This window comes from Colobus angolensis, unplaced genomic scaffold (genome assembly GCF_000951035.1).
Source record: "Colobus angolensis palliatus isolate OR3802 unplaced genomic scaffold, Cang.pa_1.0 Scaffold316, whole genome shotgun sequence".
NCBI lineage: Eukaryota > Metazoa > Chordata > Mammalia > Primates > Cercopithecidae > Colobus > Colobus angolensis.
Genome location: NW_012116444.1, coordinates 1,255,980 through 1,265,011, shown reverse-complemented (window position 1 = coordinate 1,265,011; position 9,032 = coordinate 1,255,980). Strand labels below are relative to the sequence as shown.

At 39.3% G+C, this 9,032-nt stretch overlaps 1 protein-coding gene and 1 pseudogene across 4 annotated transcripts in view; one reads left to right on the top strand and one right to left on the bottom strand.

The window, feature by feature from the left end:
• LCOR (ligand dependent nuclear receptor corepressor) overlaps window positions 1-9,032 on the top strand; it is a 162,292-nt gene that overhangs the window by 107,470 nt on the left and 45,790 nt on the right. The window lies entirely within an intron of this gene.
• LOC105518278 lies at window positions 1,213-1,688 on the bottom strand (annotated as a pseudogene).

The window sequence follows — 9,032 nt, the reverse complement described above, 5'->3', positions numbered from 1 at the left end:
CCTGCCTCAGCCTCCCAAAGTGCTGGGATTACAGGCATGAGCCACCACGCCTGGCCTTTATTGCTATTTTAATACACTGAATTTTTTTTTTTCCCCAAGCCAAACTGTATCCAGCTTTATTAAAGATACTTTCGATAAACAATTGTAGTATTTCAGGCAGGACATGGGCAGACAGTCGTTAACAGTATAGAAGAACTTTCAAACTCCCTTCTTCAGTGGACTACCAAAAATCAGAAAGCCATTATAAAACCGAATGAAGTCTTCATCTGATGATCTGAATGGGGAAAGTTTAGAGTGAGGGTTGACATTTCACATTTAGCATGTTGTTTAACAGCTTTTCAAGAGCTGACCCAGACTTTAAGGAAGTGAAATGAAAATGGCAGTATTTATCTGAAAATCCACAATCTAGAAATAGAATCACTGCTCTTTTGAGGGGTGCCATCACTGGAAAGTCCAGATTGCCTGACACACTGGTAACCGATTATTGGGGGTCAAGTCCCAACAGATGTCTGGATTTAAGGGAGTTAAGTCTATGCTGAAAGGTGGAAAGGAAGAAGAAGGCTTAAAAATGCATTTGTTTTTCCATACCACAGGCTTTTGTGCCATGGTGCCTACGTGTATCAAAGTCAGGGAATCTCACCTCCTGGGAGCCAAGAGGAAGTCTCTCAAAACTAGAAGGGAAAGGTGTTTTCCCAGCAGCAGTCTAGCTTCGGAGACATTCTATTAGTGACCTATGCCCCTTTCCCCAAAAGCAACAATGAAGTATTCCGTGTGCTCACAGCGTAGCTTAAAAAAATATGTAAGTAAATAAGTCGGGCACGGAGGCTCACGCCTGTAATCCCAGCACTTTGGGAGGCTGAGGCAGACGGATCACAAGGTCAGGAGATCAAGACCATCCTGGCCAACATGGTGAAACCCTGTCTCTACTAAAAATACGAGAAAATTAGCTGGGCGTGGTGGTGTGCGCCTGTAGTCCCAGCTACTTGGGAGGCTGAGGCAGGAAAATCACTTGAACCCGGGAGGTGGAGGTTGCAGTGAGCCAAGATTGTGCCACTGCACTCCAGCTTAGGGAGAGAGCAAGATTCCATCTTCAAAAATAATAATAATATAAATAAAGCAAAACCAAATTCTGCATTTTTATGAAACTTGGTAAAAAATAGAATTTCAAACTATACAGTCACCAGAAGTACAGTTATCAAAAATGCACACACTTCACTCGGCATCTGCAGCACCTTCAGCTTTCTGTGCCTGGTCTGATTTGGCATTTCCCATTTTCTGCAGGGTTATTCCCCTCCTTGCCAGCATCAGCTTTTCCCTTTTTCCCTCTGTGTACCTTCTCTCCCTCCTTTGCAGGGCCCTTTGAGGCTTGGGCTCTGGCTTTGGAGGAGCAGGGTTAGCAGACAACCTCGGAGATCTCTGTGGTTCGTCCTTCACCTTGGCATTATCTCCTCTAGCATCCCCTTCAGCCTTTCTCTAAGCATACTGGCAGTGACAGCGGTAGGATGTAGGTGCTGGCCACGAGATGCAGTGGTGCGTGGCCTTTGGTAGTCCAAGGGTCGTTCTCACGTCTTCTTCACATTGTTCCCATTGAAAGTTGATATTACGAGCAAGCAGATGATAAATCTAATTGTTACTTTTATATTGTATTCTTCAAAGTGTATTTATGTTGAATATGTTACTTTGGGCATATTCATACCTGCTCGATGTGACTTGCCTGTCATCTTACACCAGAATACCACAAATCAATAAGTATTTACCTGTGATATAAAAGGAACTATGGAAGAAAAATTTCAATAAGTTTCTGTGTATTAGGAGTGAGAAAGAAACGTGAGATATTTAAAGAAGATATATATATATATAATTTATTATCATTTTGAGAGAGTCTTGCTCTGTCGCACAGGCGTACAGTGGCACGATCTTAGCTCACTGCAACCCTCACCTCCTGGGTTCAAGCAATTCTCGTGCCTCAACCTCCTGAGTAGCTAGGACTACAGGCACATGCCAACCCACCCAGCTAATTTTTGTATTTTTAGTAGAGATGGGGTTTCACCATGTTGGCCAAGATGGTCTCGATCTCCTGACCTCGTGATCTACCTGGCTCGGCCTCCCAAAGTATTGGGATTACAGGCGTAAGCCACCATGCCCAGGCCAAAGAATCATTTTATACCAATGAAATGTGATGTCTACAAGTGTGGCAACATAGTACCCCCAACACTGCAAGTGGGAATACAAATTGGTATAACTTTTTCTTAGAAAAAAGTTTGCGAATATGTTTCAGGAAAGGAAGAAATTGTTTCTTTTGATTCATGCTTTCTCTTGTAGTAATCTATCCCAAGGAAATAATGAGAATCTAGAACCAATTCATTAAAATGCAGTTATAAGTAACAAAATAAAAAACTGGTCTAAGTGCAAATTATGGTACATTTATTAGGGTGTTTTTGGAGAATATGTAACAATATAAGAAAGAAAATCCTAATATTGAGAATAGGTAAAATGATCTTCAGTGTGAATCTCATTTAATTTTTTTAAGTTAATATATCTGCATATGTGTTTTTTAGGGGAATGTATCAAATAATTAGCAGTTCATAGCTAAGATTGTTGAGAATACTAGTTGTTTTTACTTTTTCTTTATAGCTTTGTGTACAAGGTAGCTTTTTTCAGGATCTTCCAGAGAATGAGAAAAACAAGCATTATTTATAAAAGCATAAACCTTGTAGGATTTCTGTGCAATATATTTGCTTTAAGAAAAATGAAAATATAGATGATTGTGGCTTATAAATTTTTATTGATAAATGGTGAAACCTTTATTTGTATAGAGGAATAAAAGATAAAATAATACACGTCCCCAATTAAGTTAATGTAAAGTTTAGTAGCTTAAATGGAATTGGTTTCAATTTACAGGTAGGAAAGACTGTTTTTGAGATGGAGTCTCGCTGTGTTGCACAGGCTGGAATGCAGTGGCACGATCTGGGCTAACTCAACCTCCATCTCCCAGGTCCAAGCAATTCTCCCGCCTCAGCCTCCTGAGTAGCTGGGATTACAGGTGCGCGCCACCACACCCAGCTAATTTTTGTATTTTTAGTAGAGACGAGATTTCACCATGTTGATCAGGCTGATTTCCAGCGCCTGACCTCGTGATGCACTTGCCTCAGCCTCCCAAAGTGCTAGGATTACAGGCATGAGTCACCGTGCCCAGCCGAAAGACTCTTAATAGATTAAAACACAAATAAAAAGATACACTTGAATTTTTCAATATTGATTTATCTTATGTAGTTCATTAATTAATTCACTTTGAAAAGACTTCTGACTCAACAGTTTACAGCTCTCTAGTTTCTTGAGATTCCATAAGTTGAAGATTTTTATAGCATTTGTTTAATATATTTTTCTGCTAAGTGTTTTGTCAGGAAAAAAGTTGTGATGTTCACCTTAGCAAAATTCACAGCTTTGGCAAGACTTGTTTCTAAATACAACTCTCATTTAATGGAGGAAAATAATAAAGTGATCTTTAATCCAGATTCAGATGATTAAAATAAGATGATAATAAGCTTTATAATCTTTAAATTGATTCTCTAGGTAAGATTACCTATATTATTTTTGTGTAACTGAATTTAAGCCAAAAGTCCATTAAATAAACAGTATAGGACTATGAGAGATGGAGGAAACCCTTTGGGTTAATGGTGGTGTCACTGTAACAAATGCCTTAGCTCTAGTACTGTCATCCCTCCCTCATGTTTTCAGTTGTTTATTAAGGAGAGAGCTTCTTAAAAACTTAAGGACTACTTTCTACCCTAGAGCTATAGAGTCATAAGCTCTGGGAACTTCTAGGCATATATGCTTCTAAGAAGCTCACAGTAGATTATATAACAGTCGCTTCTGCCTATGAGCCAACCAATCTAGGTGGACCAGTTTCTGCATCCTGCAACTCCTCCTAGGAGGTAGAAATTCCAGTTGAAATCTGCAACTTTATTTGTATTTATTTTTTTAAGACTGAGTGTCACTCTGTCACCCAGGCTAGAATTCAGTGGCGCAGTCTTGGCTCACTGCAACCTCAGCCTCCTGAGTAGCTGGGATGATAGGGTTTTGCCATGTTGGCCAGACTGGTGTCAAACTCCTGCCCTCAAATGATCTGCTCACTTCGGCCTCCAAAAGTGCTGGGTTTGCAGGCGTGAGCCACCGCACCTGGCCTACATCTCCAGCTTTACTCCTATTTAGTTTTATGCCAACAACTTGTTTTTTAATAATAAATAAATATTCCTGAATGTATTAGGAGTAATAAATGCAAAGAAAATGGTTTTTGAGTTACAGAAGAAGATTTTGCATCTTTTTGTTTTTTGCCATACTATACATAATGTATTGTTTTAGAATTCAGCCGAGGGGAGATGACATGAGTTGGTTTCTTTAACTTTTCCTTACCTTCTGGCGCTATTTTACTTTTTTTTTTTTTTTTGTGAGACAGAGTCTCTCACTGTTGCCCAGTCTGGAGTGCAGTGGTGCTGTCTTGGCGCACTGCACCCTCCACCTCCTGGGTTCAAGTGTTTTTCCTGCCTCAGCCTCTTGAGTAGCTAGAATTACAGGTGTGTGCCACCACCCCTGGCTAATGTTTGTATTTTTAGCAGAGATGGGGTTTCACCACTTTAGCCAGGCTGGTCTCAAACTCTTGACCTCAGGTAATCTGCCTGCCTTGGCCTCCCAAAGTACTGGAATTACAGGCTTAAGCCACTGCGCCTGCTCATCTCCTGGCTATTTTATTAGCTCTGTTAGTTGTATGTCACATAAACTTTTTTATTCTTACTGGTTCATTTTATTGGAAGGGTTGACATCACAAACAGAATTCCAGCAGGGTGCAGTGGCTCATGCTTGTAATCCAGCACTTTAGGAAGCCAAGGCAGGAGGATTACTTGAGGCCAGTAGTTCTGCAACAACCTGGGCAATAGAGTGAGACTCCTTCTCTACAAAATATTTTAAAAATTAGCCTGCTGTGGTGGCACACACCTGTAATCCCAGCCACTTCGGAGGCTGAGGCGGGAGGATGGCTTTAGCCCAGGAAGTCAAGGCTTGCAGTGAGCCGTGATTGTGCCACTGCACTGAAGCCTGGGCAACAGAGCAGGATCCTGTCTTTGAAGAAAACAAACTTAACAACAACAAAAATAAACAGAGAACTCCAGAACTGTCTGGCTTAGAAAATCTCACACCTAAAAGTATTGAAAATTATCGATGAAGATCTGTGTGAATAGTAGAGACATACCTGGAAGGTCCCTCATATTTGTAGCAACAGGTGAAATGACAGACCTGTTAGATGTTTATTTATTTATTTGATTCATGAATCGGGCAGTCTCCCGAGCCAGAGTAGGCTCTGAGGATTCCCCTGTTAGACGTTTAACAGAGAATCAGAATAAGAGACAAGCTAAGAGCCCTCCTGGGGTAGGAGGAAACCTCAAACATTGGCAACAACGTGCCACTGCAAAGGGGCCCAGCTTTTACTGGATCAGGCAAAGGAAATTAGAAAGTAGTTTCAGATGAATTTTTAAAACTTACCAAAATGAATGAGATGTAGCTAACAGTACTTAGAAGTTTAAATTTAAAAAGCAGATCTCAAATCAATACCCTAATCATCCACATTAGGAAACTAGAAAAAGAAGAGCAAACTAAACCCAAAGCAGGCAGAAAGAGGGAAATAGTAAAGATGCAAGAGCAGAAGGAAATGAAGTAATGTAAAAAATGATAAAATCAACAAAACCAAAAACTGTTTTTTTTTAAAAAGATCAACCAATTAGGTAAACTTTAGCTCTGATCAAGAAAAATAGAAGACTCAAGTTACTAATCACAAATGAAATAGAGGAAGTCAGAAGTAAAAAAAATTGGGGAATACAGTGAGCAATGTGTATGCCAGCCATTTAGAGAATTTGATGAAATAGGCAAATTCCTAGAAAGTTACAAACTTACCAATACTGATGTAAGGCGAAACAGAAAATCTGAATAAACCTATGATGCAGATTGAATTGTGTCCCCCTAAAACATGAATCCACCCCTGGTACCTGTGAATGTGACCTTATTTGGAAATAACAGTAGTCTTCCCCCTTGTAAGGGGATGCCTGAAACTACAGATCGTACCAAACCCTATATATACTATGTTTTTTCCTGTACACACATACCTATGATAAAGCTTAATTTGTAAATTAATCACAATAAGAGATTAACAAGTAATAATAAAATTGAACAATTATAACAAAAGTTATGTGAATATTCTCTCTCTTTTCTCAAAATATATTATTGTACTGTACCATGGGTAACTGTGGAAAGCAAAACTGCAGATAAAAGGAGACCACTGTAAGGTCTTTGCAGATGTAATCAATTTATGATGAAGTCATACTGGATTAGAGTGGACCCTAAATCCAATGACTGTTGCCTTATAAGGAGAAAGAGACTTGGAGACAGACACACACACAGAGGGAAGAGGACCATGTAAAGATGGAGACAGAGATTGGAGTTATACTGCCACAAGGCAAGGAATGCCAAGGATTGTCAGCAACTACCAGAAGCTAGGAAGAGGCAAGGAAGGACTCTTCTCTAGAGCTTTCAGAGGGAAAATGACCATGCTGACACCCTAATTTTGGGTGCCTGAATTCCAGAGCTGTGAGAGAATAAATCTCTGCTGTTTTAAGCCACCCAGTTTGTGAAAAAATATAGCACCCCTAGGGAACTAATACAACTTAGAGCAAGCATTGAGATTAAATTAGTAATTTATAAGCTTCCATCAAAGAAAAGCCTATGGCCAGGTATCTTCACTGGTATATATATTTTTTCTTTCTTTTTTTAAATAGAGATGGGGTCTCATGATGTTGCCCAGGCTGGTCTCGAACTCCTGGGCTCAAGCGATCTGCCCGCCTCAGCCTCCCAAAGTGCTGGGATTACAGGTATGAGCCACCACGCTCTGCCTTCACTGGCATATTCTATCAGACATTTGAAGATGAATTAATACCGTTTCTTCACAAACTTTTTCAAAGTATAGAAGAAAAGGGAAGACGTCCTTATTCTGTGAGGCCAGTATTATTTATACAAAAACCAAAGATACCACAAGAAAACTACAGACAAATACCATTTATGAGTACCAGCACAAAAAAATCCTCAACAAAACATTAGCAAACCAAATACTGCAACATATAAAAAGTGTTTTATGCCACAACCAAGTGGAATTTATCCCAGGAGTGCAAAGTTGGTTTAACACATTTATTTATTTATTTATTTTTATTTATTTATTTATTTATTTTGTCTCGCCCTGTCGTCCAGGCTGGAGCACAGTAGCACAATCACGGCTCACTGCAGCCTTGACCTCCCAGGCTCAGGAAATACTCCTGCCTCAGCCCCCAAGTAGCTGGGACTACAGGTGTGCACCACCATGCCCAGCTGTTAATAATTTTTTAACTGATTTGTAGAGACGGGGGTCTCTCTGTGTTTCTCAGGCTGGTCTCGAACTCCTGGGCTCAGGTGATCCTCCGGCCTCAGCCTTCCAAAGAGCTGGAATTACAGGCATAAGCCACTGTACCTGGCTGGTTTAACACTCTTACATCTATTACTGTAATACAATGTATTAATACAGTAAGTGACACAGACCACATGATCATTTCTGTAGACACCCTCCAGAATGGCATTTGGCCAAATCCAGCACTTTTTCTTGATGTAAAAACAAACAAACCCAACAAACTAGGAATAGAAGGGAACTTTCTCAACCTGAACTACAGAAACACCCAACTAAAAGATGGAACAGCTTCCCCCAAAATCAGGAACAAGGCAGGATGTCCACTCTCACCATGTACATCCACCGTTGTACATGAGGTTCTAGCCAGGGAAATTAGGCAATAAAAAGAAACCGAAGTCATTCAGATTGCAAAAGAAGAGGTAAAGCTGTCTTGGTTTACAGATGACATGATGATGTATATAGAAAATCCCAAAAAATCTACAAAACACTATTAGAGTTTAACAAGTTCAGCAAGGTTCAGAATACCACATCATTTAAAAAAAAAACATAATTGTATTGCTATACACTAGCAGTGAACAATATGAACATGAAAGTTTGAAAACAATTCTATTTACAGTAGCATCAAAAAATACAACACTTAGGAATAAATATAAAAGAAGTACAAGACTTATATGTTGTAAATTACAAAATATTGCTGAAAGTACATGGAAAGACATGTTCATGGATCAGAAGACTAATTGTTACCATGGTATTACTTCCCAAATTGATATGCGGATTCAGTGCATTTTCTACCAAAATCCCAACTGACTTATTTGCAGAGATTCACAAGCTGGTCCTAAAATTCATATGAAAATTTAAGAGACTTCAAATAGTCTAAACAATCTTGTAAAAGAAGAACGAATTGGGAGGATTTACACTTTACCAGTTTCAAAACTTACTATAAAACTACCTTGGGCAGCTTAGTGTGATGCTGGCTTGAGGATAGATATATAAATAGTGGAATAGAATCGAGTGTCCAGAAGTAAAATGTATGGCCAGTGACTTTTGACAAGAGTTCTAAAACAGTTCTTTGGGGGAAAGAATTGTGTTTTCACCAAAAGGTGCTGGAACCAAGTGAGTATCCACATGCAAGAGAATGAGGTTGGACCCCTTCCTTATGCCATACACGAAATTAACTTGACATGTATTATAGGCCTAAAAGTAAGCCCTAAAACTATAAAATTCTTAGAAGAAAGCATAGGGTTAAATCTTCATGGCTAAGTTTTTTAGGTATAACATCAAAAGCACAAGTGACGAAAAATGTGTAGATTGGAATTCATTAAAATTAAAGCTTTCATGCTACTAACAGTACCGTCAGTACTATCAAGTAATAAAACTCAAAGAATGGGAAAAAATATTTGCAAATCATATATCTAATAATGGACTTGTTTCAGAATATATCAAGAATTCTTACAGTGCAACAATAAAATGGTAAATGACTCAATAAAAAGTGAGCAAGGATCTTGGCCGGGCGCGGTGGCTCACGCCTGTAATCCCAGCACTTTGGGAGGCCGAG